Raw genomic sequence first — 25,353 nt, 5'->3', positions numbered from 1 at the left:
GGCCCGGTCCAGGATCCAGGGTTCCAATTTGGTGTGCTTGAAGAAAGGGAAACCAAATTTGACGAGGCCAGAATGGGGCAATGAGGATTATTGTCCTCTCCAGGTTGTTGGCTTTCTGTAGAAATTTTGCAATCAGAGGAATAGGAGGAAAGGCATACAGGAGGCCCGGGGGCCAATCGTGAACCAGAGCGTCCCTGGGGACTTCCCTGGAGGGTAATAGGGCAAAATAGCTTCTGCATTTGGCGTTCATTGGAGACGCAAACAGATCGCAGCAAGGCTGGCCCCACTTGCGAAAAATTTTCTTCGCAATTGTTCGTTTGAGGGACCACTCGTGAGGTAACAGGATGGCTCTGCTCAACCTGTCCGCTATGACGTTGGATAACCCGGGATATGCGTTGCTATCAGAAAGCGACCCGTGGACTCTGCCCATTGCCAAATTCTCATGGCCTCTCTGCATAGTTGATAAGACTTGGTTCCCCCTTGTTTGTTTATGTACCAGACTACGGACATGTTGTCCGACTGAACTGCAATGGTCCCTAGAGGAAGAAGGGGAGAAAAGTGTTGCAACGCTAGAAATACTGCCCTCATCTCTAGAACACTGATGTGCAGATTGTACTCCAATTTGGTCCATTCGCCTTGGACTGTCTGTCCCTGAAAGATGCCCCCCCACCCTATCAGGGAAGCGTCCGTGGTCACCGTAGCTGTCGCTGTGGGTAGCACAAATGGTCGGCCGCCAGAGAGATTGCAAGTCTGAAGCCACCAAGACAGGTGCGATTTGCAGATGTTCGTGATGTGAATTTCGTGTGTCAGGGGTAACTGTTGGAACGACCATTGTGCAAACAGTAGCCATTGAAGAACTCTCATGTGCAGTCTTCCCAATGGTATCGCAATGAGGGAAGCTGCCATGAGACCCAAAACCTTCAGAACCAGTTTTGCTGGGGATTTTTTGGACAACAGGAGAAGAGATATATGGTTTTGTAGAGAGGCTATTCTTTCTGGAGGAAGCCTTAGAATTAAGCAACGCGTATCCAATTCTGCTCCTATGAATGAGATATGCTGTGATGGCTGTAATACAGATTTTTCGAAATTTACGGAAATTCCGAGATGAACACAGAGTTGTAGTTTGTAATCCCTGGCCTGAATCAGTCGACGCTCGGTGGTGGCAGAAAGGAGCCAGTCGTCCAGATACGGAAACACCTGGAATCCTAGGCGTCTCAAGTGAGACGCTACCACTGCCATACATTTGGTGAAAACCCTGGGGGCTGAGGTCAGACCAAAGGGCAGGGCTCGAAACTGAAAGTGACTGGCTCCCATCCGGAAGCGCAAGTGATCCCTGGATGCTCTGGCCATTTTGATGTGGTAGTATGCATCCTTTAGATCTATTGAGCACATCCAGTCGTCCTTCTGTAAGAATGGAAGGATCGATTGAAGCGTGACCATCCGGAACTTTTCTTTCTTGACGAAGGTATTGAGTTTGCTTAGGTCCAGGATTGGCCTCCAGTCCCCTGTCTTTTTTGGAACTAAAAAGAACCATGAGTAAGTTCCGAATCCTCATTGGTCCACCGGGACTGGTTGGATGACTCTTTTTTTTTTTTTAGCAGCTTTGAAATTTCTGTAGCTGCCGGGTCTCGCAGATGGGGCGGTACATCTGGGAGTATTTTCTGCGGAAATGGGGGCAATAGGAAAGGAATTTTGTAACCTCTGGTAACAATGCTTTTTACCCAATTGTCTGATGTAAGACTTTGCCAGGCCTGAGGGTATAAAGCTAAGTGACCCCCGACTGCCTCCAGAGCAGGACAGTCGGGCCTCCTCTCAGGAGTGCTGGAAAGGTTTCCCAGGGAGTGTATCCCTCTCACCTTGGTTTTGCGGACACCCTCTGCCACCAGGGCGACGTCTTCCACCTCTGCCCCCTCCTCTGCCTCTAGAGGGGGCATCACCCTGTGTGCCTGGGAAAGAGCCTTGGGGTTTTCGAAACCACATTTTTCCACCACGTTGCCCTTTGGGGTACGGTCTGGATGGGGTGGAAAAACGGACTCCGACAGCAGACAGAGTCTTTCCCTCTTGCTCACACCGGGTAAGGGTCTCCTTTACTTTCGGGCCAAAGAGAGTGGCATCGTCAAATGGGGCGTTAGTAAAGGAAGACTTGAAGGCTTCCGCAAAGGAACATAAGCGCATCCAGGATTGTCTACGAAGAGCAATCGCTGAAGCCGCAGCCCTACTCGATCCCTCGACTGCATATGAAATGAGCCTCATGGACAAGTTCACAATAGATGTAAGGGTACTGAGTTGTGCTGTAACTTTTTCCGAGACAGCAGCATCTGTAGTACCCTGGAGGGTATCTCCCAACTCTTTGATTAGATCCCTCTGTAACCATGTGAAATGGGTCAAATAGTTCAGGGATCGCATGGAAAAAGCCGCTGAACTAAAAATGCGCTTCCCATACCTGTCCATAGTCCTAGAATCTCTGTTAGGCGGATGGACAGATGAGGAAGATTCAGTCATCTCCTTTTTAGTGGCCGCTGCCACCACCATAGCATCCACTGGAACTCCCTTTGTGAGATAAGCCTTGTCTTGAGGGGCAGTAATATATTTATTAGGCTTTCTAGGGACTGGCTCCACTGTGTCAGGTGTCTCCCACGCCCTTCCAGCAATCAGTTCCATCAACTCATCGAAGGGCGGAGTGACCCAGGAGGAGGAAGGGCGAGCATCGAATGCCTTCAGCAAGACTGACTCATCCTCAGAAGGGGGTAGGGCTTGCCAATCACCTCTCTGTTTTAGGATCTCCAGGATGTCAGAAAAAGAGACATCCTCTGAGGGTGATTTCGGGGACCCTTCTGACTCATCTAAGTCAGTGTCCTATGTCAAGGATTCTTGTGGAGAATCCAAGTGTCTCCTCTTACACAACCTTTTCCTCGGAACTTCCTCGGGGGGGACAACCGAGCAAGAGGGGGCTCCCTCTAGGGGCGGCTGAGACACCGGTGCTCGACGCTTTGACATAGCCGTGGGTGCAGAGGAGGATAACGGACCCTTATGGGAAGGAGAAGCTGTTTCTGCTGAAGTGGTTGTCTGAGTCGACAACACCTTCCTCATGAGGTCGAAGGCCCCCGGGTCCCGAGTCGAAGAATCCCTCGGATCCGAAGAAAGCGGAGGAATCCCCGAGACAGGAACCGAGGGCATCGATCCAGAGGACGGAGCCGAGGCTCCGAGAGGGAGAGTCGGAGCCGAAACGTCGGTTCGACTCTCGGTCCCCGAACCAAGGATGGATCTTCGGCTCCGCGATTCTGGTAATGGGTCCGTCGGAGTCGAGGTGAATGGTGCCGACCGAGAGAAGGACGGTTCCGGCACTGAGGGCTCCACAATCATCAGATCAGCCTCTCCTGGCTCCGAAGACTGAATAGGCCTCGGAGGAGGAACAGATGGAGATAAGGGAAGGCCTTCGAGTCTCGACACCAACTGGGAGGAGACAGAGATGAGTTTGGACAAGGCCGTATTCTCCATTAATTTCTGCACCATGCGGTCTACATCGGTGTCGGAGAGGGGCCTAGAAGAACGCGTCGAAGGAATCGAAGACGGAGCCGACCTCAAGAGCACAGCAGGTGGAAGCACCATCACCGGTTCCAAGACTCGAGGCTCGGTAACGGACAAAAGTTCAACACTCGGCCCCGAGGTCTGTGGAACCGGTGAGCGAACTTTAAATGAAGAGCTCGGAGCCGATGACATGGGCTCCGATGTCTTCGATTCCTTCGAGGATTTAGATGTCTGGTCCGATGCATCCAGAGCCTCTTGGAATGCAGGCTTCAAAAGGCCTCTATCCATAAGTTTCCTGCGCCTATCTGTCATGACCCTTCCACTGAAAAATTGACAGATGGAGCAGTCTTCTTGCAGCTGGAGAGGGCCAAGACAGTAGACGCAGGAACTATGATGGTCTGTGACAGACATTTTCTGTCCATATTGGCACCGTTTGAAGCCTGATTTCACTTTTTCAGACATGGTAACTAGAAGAATATTATCCAGATATATTAGATAAAGTAATCTTAGACTAAAGTCAAATCCAAAAAGTAATAGTGTACAGACTTGTACAGTAATAGTAATAATAAGTCAAATCCAGTAATATCAGTCAAATCCGGTAGTTAGTCAAATCCAGAAGTCTTATAGGATATATAAGTTTGAAGGGTGGGGTAGGCCCCGAGGGAACTAACTTAATACAAGTATATAAAAATTATATACGTACTAGAAGAAAGCCCTCGACTCACCACATACACACACACAACAACTTTAAGAAACTAGAAGAAATATTATCCAAAAATATTAGATAAAAGTAATCTTAGCTTTCAGGTGGTCCGAGCTCATCAAAAATGATGCGAACGTTGCAGCGGCAAACTAGATCTGAGGTAAAGGCAGAGGGGGATTGTGGGAGATAGGTTGGTCTCGAGCTTCTTCTCGATGCAGAGCTTTGCCAAGCGGCCGACACGGAGCCGAGGATCGGCTCCGAACCCAGGTGTAAGAACAAACGGCGAGATTGAACACTCTCACATCTTTCTTTCAAGTGAAACAAGGAAATAAGTACAGTAAGCAATGCAGATATCACTAGGGATCCACAGAAGTGCTAAAAGGCAGCGTTTTAGGTGGAATTAGTGTTTCAGGGAAATAAACAAACAACAAGCATACAAATAAAGCTAGATTCAGCAGGCCTGGATCTAGTCTATGCTACAGCAAACAAGGTGTACCAATTTCAGTAAGAAACAGTTAGAATATGCAGGCACTATAAGCCTTTAACCAGAAATTCCCTGCTCAGAAGGGCAGAGTCCAGCCTCTCCTCCCACAAGAGTGCAGACCGCAATCCTTCTTAATGTAAAATAACTGGCCTGAAGCCCAAGTGCTTAAACCAGAACTAATACACTTTTAGAATAACAGACACTGAGCTCTCAATCAGCAGTTCCTAACTTAGAAGGATGTAAGCTACCTGTCCTGCCACCACAGTGCAGGCCACAAACCTTCCTAATGTAAAACAACTGGTCTGAAGCCCAAGTGCTTAATCCAAAAGACTTAGAAATGATAGTTACACTTTAATCAAGTTACTACCAGCAGTAATAAATACAACTGAATACTCTAAAGAATGCCTGGATTAGTGCTCAAGTTATACAAACAAAGCTAGATTCAGCAGGCCTGGATCTAGTCTATGCTACAGCAAATGAGGTGTACCAATTTCAGTAAGAAGCAGTTAAAATATGCAGGCACTATAAGCTTTAACCAGAAATTCCCAGCTCAGAAGGACAGAGTCCAGCCTCTCCTCCCACAAGAGTGCAGAACACGAACCCTCTTAATGTAAAATAACTGGCCTCAAGCCCAAGTGCTTAAACCAGAATTAATACACTTTTAGAATAACAGACACTGAGCCCTCAATCAGCAGTTCCCAGCTTAGAAGGATGTAAGCTACCTGTTCTGCCGCTACAGTGCAGACCACAAACCTTCCTAATGTAAAACTGGTCTGAAGCCCAGGTGCTTAAACTAAAAGGCTTACAATGAGTTACACCAAGCAGTAATAAATACAATTGAGTACTTTTAAGATGACGCAAAAGCAAAATAAAGTAAGAAAAAACACAAATACAGTAAAAGCAGATAAATTTTTTTTTTTAATATACTGACATATACATCACAGATCTGATATACATATCCTTGCAGTGACGTTCAATAGGTTTCCTGCCTTGGGGGAGGGGGAAAATGTGTCTCACCTATAAAGAAAAGCATTAAACCACAGGGATAACTGGTACTTTAAAAACTATGTTAACAGGCTAAGAGTTTTTGTGTGTGCATATATATATATATATATATATATATATATATATAGATATATATATAGATATATATATATATATATAGATATCTATATATATATATATATATATATATAGATATCTATATATATCTATGATATCTATATCTATATATATATGTATGTATGTATCTATGTATATATATATATATATATATATATATATATATATATATATATATATAGACACACACAATGTATGTGTATATATATATATATATATATATATATATATATATATATATATATATATAGATATATATAGATAGATATATACACACACATAGGCTGTTGGATTAGGGAATTCAGTTCTACACCACTCACACCATACATCCATTTTCTGATTACCTGCCTTATCCTTTGTAGGACTGAAAATGTTGACCAATGGATTTTATTAGAGTCACACTGAGAAGTGTACTAATATTAAAAAAGTAGTCACTAAGGCAATGGGGGAGGGGATTTAACTGGGCAAATGTAATGCTGTTCTTCCAAGACTTGATCAAAGCTAATATGAGATAACAACCACATTTATGTCTACCTACTCAATAAGTAGAAATCTAATTAGTCAGAGATTTAATATAATCAAAACATTTCTAATGCGAGCATAGAGTAACATATTCTGATGTTTAAAATGCATACCTCTAATGTCTGAGTGGTGAATGCAGATTTTGCTAGGGGGTCCTCTCTGATCATTTTAGTCTTTAGTGGAGGGTAGGTTCCAAACAGCTGCACTTATGGTGTCACTTCAAATCTCAACTATTTTGCTGGGATTTGTTGCTGCCTTTCCCTGTTTATTTAGAGGGGATTAGCCTTAGGAGAAATTATCTTAAACTTTTGCAAACAAGTTTTTCTTTCTTTGATGTGTGATATACTGTTTTAAAATACCCCGTATTACTATACTTACTATAGTTTATATATGTATATAAGGCATCAGCAGCAACCCCCTTTTTCTCATTTTTATACATGTGGTCAGGTGTCACATCAACAGTTACCATCACCTATAACCATTGTGTACACCATGGGGTGGGCAAGCCCTGCCATGGCACAAAATAAAGCAATCTCTCTCTACATATATATATGTATACAGATATATAGATATACATACATATATATATATATATATATATATATATATATATATATATATATATATATATATATATATATATGTGTGTGTGTGTATATAGATATATACATATATATATAGACATATATATATATATATATATATATATATATATATATATATATATATATACACACACACACACGCATAAGAGAAAGACATATGGAGCTATTATTACAGATCGAACGGGCACAACGTCGATGTTCAGAATATCAGCATAAAGACACTGTAACAAGTTGTACGTATGGTCCAAGCATTACCCCAGACTGCGTTAACCCAAGAGTACGTTTTTTTGATGAGGTCTGCACCCCTCCACAGCCTCTGTTAATTATATATACCAACTCTGAGAATGCACAATCCCAGGAGAAATGGAATATTCCCTTACCCCGGAATTGTCAATTTCTTACATATGTTGACCATCGGTTTCTTTAAGCCAAATGACACCAACCAAGCAGATGTTGTCATTGTGCTCATTTGATCAAAAATTACACACACACACATTATATATATAGAGAGATATGAATGTGGTGATATTAATTGAATTGTGATTCAGTCTGCATCTTTCCTGTCAGTTCTGTATGGTCAATAGTACGGATAATTAACATTGGCAGGAGATCATTATAACACCATAGTTGGGGAACTTGCCCTTTCCCCAGTACTGTGTGGTCTCAGAATTGGTACATGCAAATAGAGAAAGTGTATTGTCACAGCATCAAAGGGCAAATCAGAAGAAGCTGAAAATTAAGATAGAAAGGAAAGCAGTGAAACATGCTAAGAGCTTAGAAGAATCTGGGAGGGGTGGTTGAGGAAAAGAGAAGTCTGAATGAGTAGGTCAAAGCTAGAATCAGATGGGCTACAGCCAAATGGCTAAATGGCACAGAGTATTAGGGGTAATGTGCTACAGAAGAATGCCAAAGAAGCTGAACATTATTGTGGTGTACAAAACAGCAGTGTGGCTAGAATTACTGTAGAAAGTGCCAGCAACAGATGGAGGATATACACTGTGGGACAAATGAATAAATAACAAGCCAAAGCAGCTCCAATTGCAAAGAACATCAAGAAAAACAGATTACAGTGGTTCAGGCACATGCAGTAAAGCCAAAGACTATTTGGTGAAAAAGATTTGAAAGAGACAGGAAGAAGGCAAGAGGAAAGAAGGGCATCCAGAAAAGAGTTGGCTAGAATGCATTTGAGAAGACCTGCGACAGTCAAGCATGACTGTCAAAGAAGGTAGGAGAGAGGCACTGAATTAACAGAAATGGGGACAAATGACGTGAAGCCCTACCACATTGTGAAAAATGGGAAAAAGGTGGTTGGCGATGATGATTGTAAGTACTGAGGAACGCAGAGATTTGAATTTACACATTACAAAAACTTCTCCTATAGTGAAGCTTTTGTAGCAATTACTACACAAAAGTACCTTTTTCTCGTGGGACTGGGTCTCTGAAAAATGCAGAAATATTGAAGAGACTGCTACAAGTTTTTTTGGTTTTGTTTTTAAAAGAAAAGTGCTGTCTAATTTGCACAAAAGTTAGATCTTGTTGGATACAATGGTCTGGAGGTAGAGAGGAGGCACTTTTACATGCAGAATTAAATTATATGTTCACCTTAAAAGTTACTTTCTGATGGACGTTTGAAAGGTGTCAATCATATAAGACAAGCCTGGGAGACAAATCTGCCAGCGATACAGGGAAGGTCATGACTAAGCACTAGATATGCAACTAAGTCAAGAATCAGGGACTACAAAAGTTACAGGTGATTACAGGAATAAAATCTGAACCGTCTTGTTAAACTCTCAGAGAAGTTATCTCATACAAAAAATCTCAGTGCATGTTTTTCAAACTAACATATTTTAAAAAGTGTCACATGCTATGGCAGCATTTCAGTTTTACTTTTGAAACTCATTTTCTTTAAACCAAGAAAAAAAGTGTTTTAAAAAAGCAAATACTGTCCAAAATATTTAAAAGTGCTTTGAAACTTGTAAAACATTACTGTTACTATTTTCTATGAGCAATAATGCTTTCCAGAGTGAGTGATGCAAGGAAATAAATGCTCCAGCATGGTACACATCTGTGGAGTGTCCACTGTTTCCTTTAACACCAACCCTGTTAGAAATTACTGCTTGATTGTGTGATGCTGACTGTACACTGTGACAGAGTGTGCATTTACTACTACTGTATACTTACCCAGGAACAAGGAGAAGGAACAGCATGGGAAAACCACTGCTACTTTCTTTACTCAGTTTCCAACATACATAAAGGAATCCCAATACATAAGTCAGTGTCACCTAACTAATAAGGACACCACAAGGCAGATCTCTGTTAGAGACACAGCAAACATCATGAGGGTCAAGACTTAAATGGAGATCTGAGAAGGAAAGGACAGATAGAGCATTGGGGAGGTAGCTTGAAACCTAAAGTCCAATGGGCCTACATATGAGCAAAAAAAAACAAGAGAAAAGGTTATGTCCCAGTGCATCCCAGTTCTAATATACATACTTAAAACTAAATGAAAATATGCCAAACTGCACTTATATATTAAATTAATCCAATCACCTGCCACATTTGGAAAGTTTAATTGGGTAAAAGCCCATTTTCAGAGGAGGCCTGGAAAGAAAAGCTCCAAAATTTGTAAATGAATGTAGCAAATTTATTTACATGAAAAGTATTACATTGCAGAAGCCTTAAGTTGGAGATCACTCTTCAGGATGTAAAAGTGTAAGTTCTCATTTAAGAAAAAAACACCTCTCCTGTTAGCTGGTAGAGGGACAATGCTCCACAATGTATAATGATGACCATGGTTTAATAATAAGGACCAGGGTCTCAGAGCCCCCAGAAAGATGAAAAGAAGCAGCTGATGGCCAGCCCTTCCACTCTAGGTGTGAGGGGGTGTTCTGATGTGGAGTTAATTCAGTGAGCTGAATACAGGTGGTTAAACTGAAGAGACGCGGATACAACATTTGCTAGTGAATCCCAGTGGTGGCAGGGTGCAACATCAGCTGTACTCTATAATGGGAAAAGGTGCAGCATGACAGGCTCAATTTTGGATGTTGAGGGAGAGGAAGTTTAGGAAAAGAGGCAGGACCTTATTCTGTGTACGCAGCAACCAGTTTTACATTGGCTTTTTGGTTCGAACACAGGATGCACTCTAGAGGTAAAATGATGTTGGCATTAATTAACCATAACCAAGGCTGTAACGTGGATATAGAGATGTAATAAAATGTCTGCTGTGCTATATAAATCATCTTCTTTTGGCTTTTCCCGGTTAGGGTTCGCCACAGCGGAACTCCGGTCCGCTAATGATTGGCAGCAGATTTTTACGTACCGAGTTGCCAGCCCTGACGTACAACCTTCAACGAAGGTACACCCATTCACACATGTCTCCACACAGAAGACGCTTTAGCTGAGAATCGAACGGGACAGCGTCTAGCTGTGAGGCGACAATGCTACCGCAGCACCACCACCGCAGCTGTGCCATATAAAGCATATTATATAAAAAAACACAAGAAGTAATATGGAGTACAGCAACATGTATGACTCAAAATCATTTACGAAGCAGATGTCAAGGTAGCATGCATGCATGCATATGTCCACAATGAAACACTTGAAAACTGTGAAACAGAAGAGAAGTGTGACACCACATACTCCCCACAACCACCCACAGTCATGCAAGATGGTGGTCTGCAGGTCATGTCAGTCTGTCAGTCCCTACAAAAGCTATGAGGAACTCCATACATAAATTGTGTGATTACTCACTGTGGCAGTTTAGAAGGCCCAAAATTAAAACTGGTAAAATGAGAAAATTTAAAGCAAAGTAATGACAGGAAAAGCACCAAAAGAAGAAAACGCCAGCGAGTACATCCCTAACACTACACACTAAATTATGAACAAAATTAAATATCACAGGGCTTAGGGGCTTGGACTCCGCAGTAAAGAGTTCTGAGGTGGGGAGCAGCCTTCCCATAATGCTATTGGGTCCTTCTGCTCACCTTTCCTTAGCCAAAGCAGAAGTTACTGGTCCAAGGTACAACCTCCACCAGAGGGAGAAAAACAGGGAACTCCAGTAACTCTGACCTTCCATGCTTTGGAGTAGAATTCATCCCCAAGGTTGAGATTTAAATAACAACTTATCATAGATTTGGAAAGATACAAGAGCAAACCTTAACATTTTTCATATGTTTTTGCTTAGGAATGAAGATGAAATTCCACTATGTTCTCCTTACCTACTACACTAAGTAGGATCCTTAGCTACTAAAGTAACAGTTTTTATTTGCATTGCATTTTTATTAATATTTCACTCTGCTTACAGATTACTTATTCAAAGCTAAAGGATAAATAATAAAGCAAAGCAGTTAAAGTCAACAAAAGAGAGCTGTTAGCTTACTTACATTTTCAAGTGGTATACCTACTCATTAAGATGAAGAACACTGTAGGAGATAAACACCCATTAAGAAATTCTGGCAACAGTGCAAATGAACATTTCCTGAGTAGATTCAATTGAAATTGCCACCTTCTTGTCTGCTACAATGATCAAAAATGTGTTTTAAAAAGCCCAGTAAATAAAGATGTTAGAAAATTATGTTAATGGATGTTTGATGTGCACTTCAGTGTGCATAGCCAATTAAATCACTGCATATTTGGCTTGAAAGGGGAACTGAATTTGCATATTTATTGTACAGACAGTGCAAAGGGAGCCTGCACAAAACTGAGTAAAATTTTAAACTGCTGGTGGATAATATTGACTTTATAGCAAGAAAAGTAATAGAATATTATGATGTTTTAATAGCTTAAGCTTCTTCTCTCATGAATGACATGAAGACATGCACATATATGTATGTGTATGTATATATGGTTCACTCGACCAAAAGCTCATTTCACTTAAAAAAGAAAAGCAATAATTCTGTTTGATCTAAACCACAAAACAATGAAACTTGTTTCAGTGAAAATGTCAAATATACTAAATCTATTTCTAAAAGCTTTTTTTTGCAGTGGGGCAAGCCCCCTGCACCCCCACACCCCCAACTTAAATATACTAACTTCATATTCACACAATCATGGAGAAAAGGAAGTCCTCCTAACATACTAAATCACTGCTGGCAGACATGCACAAACTTCCAGAAACGGACATATGACTTCATGGGTTTTAGAAAGGAACTAGTAATAACAATAATGATTAATACTCTTGCATTATAAATCCTCTCCTCCCCAAACCAGCAGTCATTTTCTACAAGCTAACATAATTTTCAATCAAATGTGATTCAGTCATTTGTGGTTCAGATCAAATGAATTGGGGACTTCCAAGATGGCTGCATGTTGAGTAACAGCTTAACTACCTTTCCCAGTGTGAAAACTCAAACTCAACAGAAAAATCCAGTAGACGTTTGTTTTTATGGGTACATTTCAGTAAATGGCAAGTAAATATACTGCCTGGATGCCAGGAAAAAAGAAATACTGAGCACCTGGAAAAAATCAGCTACAAAAAGTGAGGAACAAACGCACACAGGGGAAAGTTCTGCAGCTGTTCAACAAAAAGCAATGAAATCTCCAGACATGACTTCCAGTACCCTACAGGAAGATACAAGACACCTGCATACACACCTGGTTAAAATAAATGAAGCACTGAAGCAAACAAACAACAAAAGACTGGAAAAAATGGAAGAAGCTTTAAACAGATATTCAGATGAGATGATAAAGCTGCAAACATCAGAGGGTGAAATGAAGAAAAGGCTGGTTGAATATCATAGTGCTCAAGAAGAGTTGTTTCAAAAATAATAGAATATAGGACACAGCACATAAGGAAAACCTAATATTTTCTACCAGAGACGCTGGAAGGAAGACTGCCCTAATTTTATGAAAGCACAAATAAGCAAATGGACTAGTAATCCACAGCAGGAGTAGTTAGTTGAAAGGGCACATTATGCGCATGCTCCAAACCTGGCTATGGGAAAGCAATCTATACCTTTAATAGTAAAGATGTAATCTACCAGCAAAAGGAGTTGATTCTGACAAAACTGTGGCAGAAGGACAAAATACTAAAAGTGGGAGACAGCAGAGTGTTCGGGGAGAATGATTACTCATTGTACACCAGGCAGAAGAGGAGGAACTTCATTCAAAGAATGTTAAGGATGCAGGTGTGTCATTCAAATTGCTGTACCCAGCTGTCTTCAAGGTCTTCTTCCCTGGAGGGACAAAATCATTTTTTGATTAACTATATGCTAAGGAGGAAATATAAAAGTTTGTCCAACAAAAAGTGAGCGGTGAAACAGAAGGTGATGCTTCTTTTTGTCCTTCCGGTAATAAAGACCACAGACAAACTACACCTGTGAAATCTTTTCCACTGTTTCAATGGAAAACTCTGGAGAGAAGGAAGAGAGCATGAGAGTTGACTATAAGAATTTAGAGCATATTTGGAATTAAGCAGAGACAGGATTTGGGAGATGGAGATGAATAGTAATAAAACCAGTAACTTACTGTGGGATTAAAATGCAATAATTATATCTGTGAAATATGACAGAACAAGAAAAACTGGAAATATTGGACTTTTTCAGAATCTGTTGGACTTGTAGGAGACTATAAAGTGTATGCCCTACTTCATGTCATTAATGTTCAGAAAATGCTGTGGGGAGGGGAAAATAGGGAAGAAACAACTCTAAGTAAAGAAAACTTTTTTTCTTAATAGTACTATTTTTGTGGTGTATGGTTTTCTTTACACGTTATAAAGTTTTCTCAGTTAAGTGTAATGGGGACTGTAAATAGGTGCTGCTGTTCTTTTTTCCTTACTTTCTCCCTTCTCTCTTTCTTCTTGTTCAGTTTTAAGAAATGTAGGCACTGAGATGTAAAAAAAAACCTAGTTAAAAGAGCATGACAAAAGAAACATGAATGTGCTTTTTCTCATTCTTGCCTGAGGGAATGACTGGATTAAGGACCTTAGATTGAGTTAGTAACAACTTTTAAGAGAAACAAGTAAATGAAAAAAGAATAGTGAATATTATGAGGCTTTTTTCTAGCAAATGAATGCATGCTTAGTAGCAATTATGTATCTGGCCCTCGTGTCTCCATGGAAACAATCAGATAAAGAAAAATTGACTGTCTGGTTCTCATGTCTCTATGGAGACAAACTGATAAAGAGAAATTGGTTACAGTCTGGTGGAGTGTGAATAGCTGAAGGGGAAAATAAAGAAAAGAGAAACTGGCTAGGAGATAATGTTCTCTGAAAGCATTCAGGGTTTTTTCCAGTTGGGAGAGCTATAAAGATAAGACAAAACTAGCTAGAACTTAGTAGAAGCACAGGCTGCATGCATCTAAGCACGGAAAACCCTCCTTTTAGGTTAAATGAAGTCTGACAATATCTGAAGACGTACATAATTTTGTATGTTAGTATTAAATTAATAGGTATTAGGGGGTATTTTTGAGGGGTTTCAATAAAACAAAAAGTTTTGTAAGATGTGACATAGGCTCAAATGCATGTGACAAGAAACAACTATATAAAAGTTCAACCTGCCAAACAGTGTATGCTTGTAATAAAAAAGCTGGAAAAAGAGTTGTCTACTTACCATAACTTGGCTTCTGTGTTATTCTGTGTAATTATTCATTACCATAGGGTCTAGGATCCAACATCACATCTGACCCAGCAGCATTCAACAGATGGATCCAAGGCTCTATCTTCTCCATCTCCTATGATGCCCTGCTACCCTCTAACCCCCAGATCAAGTTTGCTAACATAATCTTCAAGGCTACTCTTACAAAGACAGAAGGAAACCACTCCAACTTCCTCCAAAATCAAAACAAGGTAGGGGGATGGTGGGTGGGAAATGTGATGAATGGTGACATAGGATAACAGATGCCAAGTTATGGTAAGTACATAACTCTTTATCTGATGTTATCCATGTCATCATTCATCACCATAGGGTCAGAGTCCCTACCTACCATTTATCCTGGGAGGACTCAAGGAAGGACATGCCAGAGCACTGTGAATCCAAATGAAGCCCTGTGCCTAGAAATCAAATCCAACTTCTAATGAGATATAAAGGTGTGAGGATTAGACCAAGTGGCAGTAGCACAAATATCACCCCTAGTCAGAGACTGCAGAACCAATGTGAGGTCCCAAGGAGGCGAAGGGTCCTTAACTGGTGGCCAAAGCAGAAAAAAATTATTTCATAAATGCTTTACAAAGCCTAGATGAAAAGGTAGACTCAGAGCTCTCATGAAAGTTGGAAATTACCGCCAACTGAAGCTTACTAGTGGAAAAACCTGCTCCCGCTTGAAAAAAGGAGGACAAGAACAAAAGTATATCTGAAACTTACGCAGACAAGGGATCGAGATTCCTGCTCCTAGCCCAGCTAAAGAACCTTTTCCACTTACTAATGTGTACCTTTCTAGTGGAGGGTTTATGGGAGACCAGAATGATACATTTAATGGGGGATGCTAGCCTGGACTGTTTAATGATCATGGAACTGGAGAAACCATGTGGTTAGGTCAAAGGTCCAAAGGTTTGGGAGAGGAAGCCCAAACATATGGGAAATGAGATCCTGATGGGATACACTATCTGTGACAGATACTTCAGAAGAGACCTGTAGAAGGGGAACCACGGCTGACAAGGCCAGAAAGGGGCAATGAGGATAAGGGATGCCCTCAGGTGTAGAGCATTCTGCAGAACCTTGGGTATCAACGGAACAGGAGGGTAGGCATGAAGGAGACCTGGAGGCCAACTGTGAACTACAGTATCCCTTGTTGACTCCCCCTGGGGGGGGGTATTAAGGTGAATTACCTGCTGCGTTTGTGGTTTGCTGGGGAGGTAAAAAGGAAACAGCACAGTTGACCCCAATAGTCGAAAATCTGCTTCGCCGCTGAAGGATTGATGGAACACTTGTGAGGACTTGAGACAGATCTGCTGAGCCTGTCAGCCAACACTTTGAAATCCTCAGGTATGTGCATTGCGATGAGAAAGCGACCAGAGGACATCACCCAATACCACACTCTTATGGCCTCTCAGCACAACAGGTAAGAATGTGTTCCTCCCTGTTTGCTGATGTACCAGACGACTAACATTTTGTCTATCTGAACTGCAATAGTCCCTAGAGAGAGGCAGTCCTGAAAGGCTAACAACAACAGAAGAACTGCTCTCCTATCTTTAGAAAATTTATATGCAACTTAGTCTCTACTGGGTATCATGTATCTTACACAGTCTTCCCCTGAATATGCCCCCCTGACCCCAACAAGGAAGTGTCCGTGGTCACTGTGGCCATGTTTGCATGGTTTTGTGCGCGAGGCAGTGCTGATTAGCAAAGGTTAAATTATTCCCAGCTGCACTAAGTCTCCTCTTGAGTTTTTCCCTTGAAACTAGTCTAACTCTCAACCTAAGCACTCAAAAAGCATCCTACAGCCCAGCACTTGCTCAGACCTAATAGCAAGCACAAATTTATCCTGACACTTGTTTGCCCAGCAGGGCAAGACTCTTTATTCACCCCTCACCAACCAAGTGACTAAGCAGCTCACTCTACTATTCAAGCATGACCAAAGGGCAATTTCAGGTGTACTCTCTAGTCCAGCTGGTGAATCTGGGTATCCTGAGGCAATGTTACAACTGCCTCATGTACACAGACAACCCTCTCCTCCTACCACAAAACACTAACACGTGAGAGATAAAATTATACAACCAAACTGGAGGCTAAGCGGTCTCCACCCAAGACTGGAACAGAGTCAAGAGGAGAAGGTTAACACTTGCACCACACCTCCAGCCACACATAGACCTACTAAACCAGCACTGGCAAAAAATACACATAAATACACAAAATCATACTCGGAAGCTCTAAATAAGAACCTGCAAAAGCATCAGAGACCTCCAAAGCAGACACCCGAACAATCTGCACCTCCCGTCACAAACCAAACAACACATAAAACACAAAATCAGTGTGCCGCACAATCACAGCCCTTAAAGCGAAATAACATACCTAACACACTAGTAATAGGTGACTCTATATGTGTACTTTTGTCTGCATGAAATGGAAACAGTTGATCTGCTTTGGCAACCCCTGACGGGAGCAGCCGAAAGAAAAAGAAGAATAGGTGACTCTATAGTCAGGCACACGGACGTCCCACTCACTAGGCTGGACAAGAAGAAGGGTACTGTTAGCTGCCTGTCGGGAGCCAGAATCAGCCACATAACACAAGCACTCAGGTCACTCCAGAAAAATATAAATATGACTATCATTGTGCATGTTGGTGTGAATGACCTGAGACATACCTCCCTGGACTGCATAAAAAGAGACATGGAAGAGCTCTCTGATCATGTAGCCCAGGCTGGTATGACCTTGACCCAGAGTTAGCATCCTGCCCTCACCAAGAATGATACCTCAGTATAAAGAAAAAATTATCAATTTCAACAATTGGCTAAGCTTCTGGTGTCATTCAAAGGGGATCCAGTGTCTGTCAGCCTAAGACGACATGCTCGACAAGCCGCATTGCTTCGCAAGAGACAGCTTGCACCTGTCACCCCTAGGCATTCGAATACTGGTCAAGGCTCTTGCTGCCCCCATAGTATGGAGAACATCACCTGTGCAGTAACTGAAACCTAGTTCAAGGCTCCAGAGAGCACCCCAGCACTACCAGGCTACAACTCGTACCACACATTTCGGCCACAGAACACGGACAGAAACACAAAAGGAGGGGGGTGTATCCATATTCATCAAGGATACCTACACATCCAGGTTAGTGGCGCAGCATGATACCTCTGAGATCATCCATGTGCAACTAACATAGGGCAAATTTGCAATGCAAATTGTGGCCTGCTACAGATCACCCTCCATGACCCAGAACCACCACTCCACCTTTCTGGAAACACTGGAAAATGTGAAGGTCCTACCGAACACCCTGATACTGGGCGATTTCAATTACCCTACCATCAACTGGGAAAACTACTCGAGTACAAACTCCCAGGCCCAGCACTTCCTGGAATTCATCAACTCAAATGCCCTGGATCAGCTGGTAAACTACCCTACCAGAGGTGAAAACATATTGGACCTGGTCATCACAAACATGGGTGACAGGTGTTCCAAACTGGAGGTTAACCCGTCACTGGTTAGATCAGACCATAAACTAATCAATCTGGATTTCCACACCCCAACACCACCCCCAACTAAGGAAACCACAGTAAAAAACTTTTCTAAAGCAAACATCACCTTACTTAAGACAGAGGCGGTAAGTTTCACAGCCCCTATGCTAAAAGATAATGCCCAAGATGCAGAAACCTTTACAAATGCACTCTATGAGCACCTACAAGGATGCATGGATTGTGCCATCCCTAGCAAAACCAAGACTCACTCCTCTTAGAGAAGGAAACCAGTCTGGTGGACCCCTGCCATAAACAATAGAAGGAGGAAACTAGTTCAGAAAAAAAGCAAACCCCAAGAAGGGAAGACATCCCTGATCAGTATCAGTAAGAAACTAAGGTCCCTCATAAAATCATCCAAGGCTAATTTCAAACGAAAAATAGCGAAGAATTCAAAAGATAACCACAAAGCCTTCTTTAGCTATGTTAAGAATCTAAGTGGCAACTCACAGATATGCACTGAACTAGTGCAAAATAGCACAAAATATACTGAACCTACTGATACTGATAACATCCTGTCAGATAGATTCAGTGCAAACTTCACCCCCTCACCCCCAAAAGGGCCCACAACAATAGCGGAAAAGTGTAGGGTCCCGGAAATCACAGACGCACAGGTGAAAACAGCCCTTTCAAAAGCCAAAAACACAGTGCCAATGGGGCCAGATGGTGTCCCAGGCTGCGTCTTGCATGAACTACAGAACGAACTAACCCCCCACCTAAACACGCTATTCAATCTCAGCCTCTCCACAGGCTGTGCGCCCATAGAATGGAGCACAGCAACGATTATTCCACTCCACAAAGGAGGGGCCAGAACTGACCCTGGTAACTATTGCCCCATAAGCCTGAAAAGCCTGGTCTGCAAGGCTATGGTGCACATCATCATGAAACTCATTAACAAAGACATTGGGAACCTCCAAACACTTGACCCGACCCAGTTTGGCTTTGTTAAGGGCAGATCATATCTACTAAACATGGTTGACTTCTTCGAGACAGTCACCAAGGCCATAGATGAGGGAAAGGTTGTTCACACAGCCCACCTTCACCTCGCCAAGGCTTTCGACACCATTCCCCACTCGGGTATTACAGAAAAACTCACCAGCCTGAACATAAACCCTTACGTCACTAGATGGGTTGCCAACTGGCTTACAGACAGAACTCACACGGTAAGAACAGCGGGCTCCAGGTCAGACTGTAAACCAGTCACAAGTGGTGTCCCACAAGGCTCGGTCCTGGGACCCCTACTGTTTGGCATATACTTCTCAGAAGTACAGGCAAACACAGGAGGATTACGGCTAACCAAGTTTGTCAATGACTGCAAACTGGGAGCCTTAATTAACTCTCTGACTGACACGGACATCCTCCAAAAGGGCCTTACTGAGACGGACACCTGGTGTCAAAGTCATGGCCTCAAGCTAAATGCCAAAAAATGCATAGTCATCCTGTTTGGGAAAAACAAAACACCCATGAATTACCACATAGGTGGCAGCCCCCTTAATACAGACGAGGTAATAAGAGATCTGGTAACTCAGGTAGATAGTAACCTCTCCTTTGACAATCATATTGCCAAAGTAGTTAGGAAATCCTTCTATGTGGCCTATCTAATTACTAAAAGGTTCACATCTAGAAATAAAGAGGTTATAGTGCCCCTCTACTCGTCACTCATCAGACCCATCATAGAGTACAATGCCTCATTTGGGATATACCTCACAAGACACTTCCAACAGCTGGAAGGACCACAAAAGTACCTCACTAAGAGGATTACTGGCCTCAAACATAGGTCCTATGCAGCCTGACTGAAAAAACTCTGGCTGTACTCAGTGGCATATTGCTTACTCAGAGGTGATCTCTGCCTGACTTAAGCCATGTCCAACTCAGAATTGATGGACATGCTCCACCTAAAGAAATCCAAGTCACTGCGAGCCACCCGCTCTAGTGAGCTAAACCTCACCACAACACTAAATAGAACATGCTGGAGGGATAGATTCCTGTCACAGAGACTCCCCATGCTTTGGAACAAAATTCCAGACTACATTAGGCAGAGCCCCTCACTAATACTCGTAAAGAGAAACCTTGACGGGTGGATGGATAACCCCTGGGATCACTTCATTGGCTATGCTTGACAGAGGATCAGTTAATTAATCAATGGGGTGGCGAAAACTGACACACTCTGGCTAGGCTTATAAATACCCTCGGGCAGATAGCCTAGTACCTACCTATGAACCTATGGGCAGTGGGAGAGAAAAGAGCATGCCAAGAGAGAGATCCTGAGACTGAAGCTACCACTGGGGATGATGTCTGCAAACAAGCATCAGTTTTATGCTCATAGACAAGGGATGAAGCAGGGTCGACCATTGGACAGCTAAGGTCCACGGCAACACTCACATGTGGCACCTGGCCACAGGAATGAGATGAATGGTCAAGGCCATAAATCTGAGAGCTCGAAGAACCAGGTAAACCAAGAAGAGTGACAGGTCTAAAATCTAAGTGAGCAGGTCCTGTATCAGCTGAATTCTGCTCAAGGGTATGGCTGAAATATCTGTAATGGAGTCTAACTGAACTCCTATAAATTCCAAATGTTGAGAGGGAATTAAGTTGGATTTTGCAAGGTTGACAGTTATCCCCAAATGACGGAAGAGGGAGAGAACATAATGAACTGCCTGTATAAGTTGATGCCTCGTAGGAGCAAAGAGGAGCCAATCATTGAGGTACGGAAAGACCTAGAACCCCTGCAGTTGCAGGTGAGCTGCTACCACTGCCATACATTTGTTAAACACCCAGGGAGCTGTGGTGAGACCAGAGGGTAGAGCTCTGAACTCGTAATGATTGGCTCCCAGCTGGAAGTGAAGATGTCTCCTGGAATGCCTGTCTATTTTGATGTGATAGTAAGCGTCCTGGAGATCCACAAAGCACATCCAATCATCCTTGCTCAACAGTGGCAGAATGGACTGAGCATTGACCATCCAGAACTTTGATTTCTTCACTGAAATATTGAGCTCGCTGAGATCCAGAATTGGATGTATGTCCCCCGTCTTTTTTGGCACTAAAAAGAAGTGTAAGTGCCAGATCCTCTTTGTCCTGCTGACACCTCTTGGCGTGCTCATTTTAGAAGAAGCTGTTGACTTCTTTGAAGGCCACCTGCCTTTGACTGGGTGGAACACCTGGGAGATAATGTCTTATTGGTGGGAGTTTCCAAAAAGGGAATGAAATAGCCCCTGGAAGTGATGTTTGTCAAGGCTTGTGAGTGTAGGGAAATTCAACCCCCAACTGCCTTAAAGCCAGAACAGTCAGGCACAGCTTCAGAAGCACTGACAGGGCTGCTCAGAAAAGGGATCCCTGGAGTCCTGATTTTGTGCACTCCCCCTCCCCTAGCCTGGAGGGTGGCAGCATCCATTGAAACCTCTCCCCCTGCATCTGGAAAAGGATTCATCAGGAGTGTCCTGAAATGGAGAATGTGGCTTACAGAACCACATCTTCCTAGTTCTCCCTTTGGGTCTTAGAGAGGACCTCTGGGAGTGGAAAGCTTGATCCCGACTGCAGAGTCTTACCCTCCTGCTCACTGCTAGTCAAAGTGTCCTTCACAGAAGGTCCAAACAGAGTGGAACCATCGAAGTGGGCATTGGTAAAGGATGCCTTGAAGGGTTCTGTGAACTCATATAGATGCAACCAGGCAAGACACTTCAAAACAATGCCTGTGCCAGCTACCTGAGAGGAAGCTCCAAACACATTGGAAACTAACTTCATTGAGGAATTTGTGAGGGAAATCAGACTGGATTAGCTTGGGAGACACCTTCTTGAGGTCCTCCACTGGCAGCAACTCTGTAAGGGAAGTAGAAAGCTCTTAGACCAAATCCCTTTGGAGGTGGATAAAATGCGCTAAATAATCAGTCACTCTCAGTCCAAAAGTAGCTGAGGCATAAACGTGCTTCCCAAAACAGTCTGTCACCCGAGACTCCCTGTTCAGGGAATGCACAGTGGAGCTGCACTCTGCTAGCTCCTTTTTTGTGGCAGCAGCAACCACGATGGCATTGACTGGGACTCCTTTGCTCCAGAAATAATGGTCTGCAGAAGGACTCAGAAACTTGTCAGCCCTCTTTGGAACAGGCTTCACTGTGTCTGGTTTCTTCCAGGCCCTACTGGTGATTAGATCCACTAACTCATCAGCAGGAGGGGACACTCAGGAGGCTTGTCCCAAAGGCCTTCAGAAACATGGAACCCTTCAAAGACGGGAGTTGGGGAGACCATTCACCCTTTTGTTTCAAGAGTTCAAGGATGTCTCCAAAGGAGACATCATCTGGAGGAGATTTGGAGTACCCGTCTCCTTCATTGAGGTCCATATCCTTGGTGAGGGACTCCATGGGTGAGTCTAAGTGCCTCCTTTTGCACTTTCTCTTATAAAGAACCTCCTCTGCTGGGGGCTCCGGGGGAAGACTTGGAAGCGACTGGAACTCCCGGAGAGGAGGAAACCCCCTGAAGGCTCTGTTGGGAGGGCTGACCCGGGACAGGATGGGAGGCCTCGCCAGATGAAAAAGAGAGAGAGGCAGGGAGGGAGCTGGAGGTGTGGCAGAGGAAACTCTAGAACTGGAGAAGGTCCTCTCTACCACCTGCAAAACCAAGCAGCTGGAAGCAGGCCTGTCTTCCACATCTGGGGAAGTGGTCCCCCGGGGAATAGGAACATGACTGGAAACAGCCCCCTGACCCCCGGATGATACCAGTCCAGCCAAAGTGCCAAGAGGAAGAGACCGGTCCAAAAAAAAAACGGTACCAGATCCCCTCCGCGCAGAGCCAGCATCGACCACTCCAGTACAGGGCTCACCCCGCTCCAAGGGTGAGGGAAAAGAATAAGCCAGACATCCCAGTGGGGTCAAGAAGGGGGGATACTTGGCTTCACCGGAATCTGGCCACAGATGTCTTGGTTCCTAGAATCCAAAGCCACTGGGGTTGGATGAAGAGAATGAGAAACCGGGGGAGGGGTGAAGCTCCCCTGGCCAGATGGGCAGCAGAAACCCCAACTCTATTTGGGCCTTGAGGAAGCTCATCATCCTGTCCATGTCTGAGGGCAAGAGACTCCTAGAAGATCTAGAGGAGGAAGAGGAGAAGGAAGACTTGGAGGGAGACCTCCCTGACCTACTGCTATGTTCTGAGGAATAGATCTGATGCCTCAAAGCCAACTGGGACCTCTGATGGGAGGCAGAAGGGACAGCAACCTCTTCCACAACTATAATTGGATCCAATGTCTCTGTTGAATCCAAAGGCCTAGCCAACTCAGGGGACGGATCTGAAGAACTGGTCAGATCCGAGGCTGGGCTAACTTTGGTCAGATCCAAGTGTCTCTGAACCGGAGAAGACCTGGATCCAACAGACTGCTCCATGGCTGTCTGCTCTGAAGATTCAAAGTGGACTGGGTTGGAATCAGATCCAGAGACTTAGGATCCAAAAGCCATGGTTTATTGGAGGGAGCTGGCTGAAGGGAAGGGGTCTTCCTCTTTGGATCGGAAGAGGAAGTCTTTGAGGGGGACACAAAGGGTCCCCTCCAGGCCAGCTCCTTTAGTAAAAGTTTGATGCAGTGCTCCGCCAAAGCTCTGGGGTTAAATGCGGCACAAAGGTTGCATTTAACCTCTAGGTGTGGGGTGCCCAAGCAATACACACACTCCTCGTGCATGTCAGAATAAAGCATTTTCCAACCGCATGAGAAGCACTTTTTAAAGCCAGTAGGCTTATCAAACATTAGTCTAACCAGAAACAACTACAGCTACAACAACAAATGCAAATACAAATACAACTACAACTACTCCCCCTAAGGACACACCCTACAGCTCTAAAGGCTACAGTAAAACAGGCAATCAAAATCCTAATACACACAAACTACCGAAAGTAAGCTAAGGGAGGGGAGGGAATAAAACCGCAGGAACACTAACTCACTCAAATTACACTAGAAAAAGAAAAATTAGAAAACTTACCCTACTTAGTACAAGGAAAAAGAAAAAAAGGCACTTACCTAGCTACAGGACATGTGTCTGCACAGAAAGCAAGGCAAATGACATCTGGGGATTAGAGGTCAGCAGGGTATCATGGGAGAGGAAGGAGCTAGAGCCTTGGATCTGTCTGTTAAATGTTGCCGGCTCAGATCTGATGTTGGATCCTAGACCCTATGGTGATGAATGATTACATGGATAACATCAGATCTAGACATTTAACAAAAAAGTGTCGTACATAAAAGGTGGGAATAACAACTTTTTAATACAACAATGCTTTCTGTAATGTCTTTAAATGTCAATGGTCTCACAGATGCATACAAAAAAAGAAAGAACAGCGAACTATATTAAAAAATGTAGAGTGCAAATAGCTATGTTACAGGAGACACACATGGAAAGAACATCTGAATTTGATAAGGAAATGTCTTCAGGATGGTTATTCAGCAGAACATCCAGGACAAAGGAAAAGAGGAGTCCTTATATTAATTACAAGAGGAGCTCCAACAGTGATAGAAAAGGATAAAGAAGATAATAACGGTAGTCTACTGGCAAGGGAGGAGGGTTACACTGGCATGTATTTATATTCCACCTAAAACTGCTGTAATGGAGCTTAAGAAAATTCTGGGAGAAATAATCAGCTTTTGGCAAGGAATATTACTTACAGGTGGGGAGTAGAATTTGATTTGCAGCAGTGAAGATGTGAATGGGAGGCTCAGAAGGGAAAAGTATAACAAAGGATGGTAGAGTTTTGAAGACATTTATGAAAATATTTGGCATGGAAGATGGGACTTCAGTAATAGGAGTTTGGAGTGAATTTACACATTATTCCCCAAGATTTAAAAATTAGGCTAGGCTAGACAAAATTTACATTTCACAGGAACATGTGCATTTAATTGAAGGTCTTGATATGCACTCAGTAACTATTTCAGATCATGCACCAATAATAACTAAAATAAAATAAAAATGAGACATTGGCGCTTTCCCACCTATCTGTTGAAAACAGGGGAATTTAAGGAGTACGTAGTAGAGATTATTCAGGAGCTCTTACAGAAGACAAAAATTACTTTTGAAAATATATCCAGAGAATGGGATAAAATTAAGCACGAGTTTAAAAATAGGGTGAAAATAAAAGAAAGGGAACTACGGTTAAGTAACGAGAATTATTTAGAGGGACTGACAAATGTTAAAGTATTGCAGAATATGAGGAATCTCACAGAACAAGAAGAGGATCAGCTGCAGAATGCAAAGCAGAAAATAAGGGATTACTTCAAAAATATAAGAAGATGGACTGCTGTTAAGCAACTGCTTTTTGATAA

The 25,353-nt window shown here is 43.0% G+C and overlaps 1 protein-coding gene across 1 annotated transcript in view; it reads right to left on the bottom strand.

The window, feature by feature from the left end:
* The window catches only part of SNX29 (sorting nexin 29), a 3,382,132-nt gene that overhangs the window by 1,053,470 nt on the left and 2,303,309 nt on the right, over nucleotides 1-25,353 (bottom strand). The window lies entirely within an intron of this gene.

The sequence above is a fragment of the Protopterus annectens genome, chromosome 12.part0 (assembly GCF_019279795.1).
Source record: "Protopterus annectens isolate FY-2018-M chromosome 12.part0, PAN1.0, whole genome shotgun sequence".
NCBI lineage: Eukaryota > Metazoa > Chordata > Ceratodontiformes > Protopteridae > Protopterus > Protopterus annectens.
The sequence above is the reverse complement of the archived record's forward strand: the minus strand, read 5'-3'. Positions and strand labels throughout refer to the sequence as shown.